Genomic DNA, 2,218 nt, shown 5'->3' with positions numbered 1-2,218 from the left:
GGTATGCCAAATCTCATGAAACTTTGTTGCAATAAAGCTTGTAAATAATTTTGATTTAATGTGCATTTAAAATTCCGATAAATATTCAGTCCCGCTTAAGGTTACATGACCACATATGACGTCATTGCACAACGTTAATGCATGCACCTGCTACTTTTGCCACAATGATTGTTTTATATCTCTAATCTCTAGTTAGTGAATATGTGAAGAAGTGGGAAAGAGGCCAACTCTTTCATTTTATTCATGCAGGTCCTAAGGGGTGATTTATTGAAAACTTAACTTCATCTTCTAACGTAAACCAAAAAAACATGAATGAAACTTCGACACGTCACTGAGGGTGCGAGCAGACATGAAGAGCGAGTGTCGGGCGATTACGTCACAACGCCACAGACGACGCGCGTCGTGCGTTAAATCTGAAACTTATTGTAAATATAACTAAACTAATTCTATCAAAATAATATGTTCACTTGTATTTTTATCTGGTAATTATAAAAATAATAGTTAAAATTCTCCATTGTTTTGCTCCGATTCTTAAATTCTAATAACTACAAATAAAAGTAATAATTCTAGTGGATAAACAGTGGTTTTGAACTCGATAAGCGATATATATGGTGCCCATTCACAATAATAAATTGTATTTATTGATATGCTGCCAACAATCTCTTCCCAAAGAGGATTGTTTGGTAATATGAATTTGTACAGAAACCCAGTGCAATGGTATGAAATAGGAGACTATATTATATTATATGCTGCAGAGTATTTTTAATATTAATTAGGATAAGAGCAAAACATTTGTGTGATATAAGAAAAGTCATTGCCGTAACCTAACAAGGGAAATATAACATGTATTATATTTATAAGCCTTTTCAAATTTAAGCATTTATACAGCAGTGTGCTTTGATCTGACCTTTGATCCTCATAGTTTAGAACACATAATAGTGTAAGATTTCCTGTACTTTTAGATTATATAGTGTTTTATAAACCCGATGTAACTATTTTCTATGGGGCTGGTTTCCCATAAATCTTTCCATAAAATAAATGCATTGAAGAACTTTACGCGGGGATCCTGCATTGTTCCATATAGATGGCCCCTGGAGGCTAGTTCATTTGTAATTAATTACAGATTGCCCGTGGGTAACGGTCATTCTACGACGATGGTGATTAATGGTTTAAAAGGAATTCCGATCCCTTAAACCAAAGCTTACTGTCAGTAATTTTTAAAATTAAATGCATTAATTTCAAAAATTGCATTATACATTTTCAAAGCCATCTTTAAATTAATTAATAATGATGTATTCAAATGAGTCGTAAAATAATTATGGTCTCTTTTAAACTTTATGTTATGTGCTTCACTTGACTAATTAGAGTAGTGTAAAAAAGAAAACATTTCGATGTAACACAAAAATAGAATAAAATATGCTAATTTAAAATATGAATATGAAGTTTTAGTCTCTCTGTTTTAGTTATTTGAATGCAAAATTAGTACAAACGCTCAACATGCTGCAGTCCTAGATTCATCTTTAAACAATAATAAAGAATATTCATAAACTTACCTGAAAAGAATCCAATAATCCATCAAGTGAAAGAATCTGCACTGACACCACACACTGACCACATGATATTAAAGGCACTCTTTGCTGATATGTATGTATTTCATTATAATATTTAGATATAATTAACAGCAACAGTAGTAAAACAATACATCTATTGCATGAGAATGCGTCTTATACATTTAATCGGCCTTGCATAAAATAATGTAGATAATATTGTAACAACAAAATATGATATTATTATAAAAACAAGGACATTATCTGTGCCTACACCTTCACAATAAGTGATTCTATAAATTTCTACTAGGCACTAAGTACTTAAAAAACAAGGTGAAAGTAAAAATAGGATTTAGCTTAAAATAGCAATTAGTTCTTGACGTGGTACGAGCTTATATCCAATTGACACAGATTTTTATCGATCTGATTGAAAAGCTCTGAAACTTTTTAAACATTCATTGTTTATTTAAGCGGAACTGAATTAATCAATAGAATAAATTACAAATTTGTTATATAACACATGGATTATATAAATATTTATTACTTCATTCACCTTCTAACGTCCGTCAACAGACAAACTTTCGCGGAATATCTCCTTAGATTAGCATAAAGATATATTTAAAATTGGAGAGAAGAGAAAATAAATTTGATTCTAATCCTATATGATATGT

General features: G+C 30.7%; 1 long non-coding RNA gene across 1 annotated transcript; it reads right to left on the bottom strand.

The window, feature by feature from the left end:
• Positions 1 to 222: 222 nt before the first annotated feature.
• Positions 223 to 1,601, bottom strand: LOC119834653. The gene is made up of 3 exons (XR_005288010.1): positions 1,554 to 1,601; positions 908 to 1,188; positions 223 to 413 (listed from the first exon to the last, which is right to left on the bottom strand). It is a non-coding gene; the product is annotated as an uncharacterized LOC119834653 (long non-coding RNA).
• Between the last annotated feature and the right edge of the window lie 617 nt (positions 1,602 to 2,218).

Source organism: Zerene cesonia, chromosome 19 (genome assembly GCF_012273895.1).
Source record: "Zerene cesonia ecotype Mississippi chromosome 19, Zerene_cesonia_1.1, whole genome shotgun sequence".
Taxonomy (NCBI): Eukaryota; Metazoa; Arthropoda; class Insecta; order Lepidoptera; family Pieridae; genus Zerene; species Zerene cesonia.
Note: the sequence above shows the minus strand (reverse complement) of the source record. Positions and strands in the feature narration are given on the sequence as shown.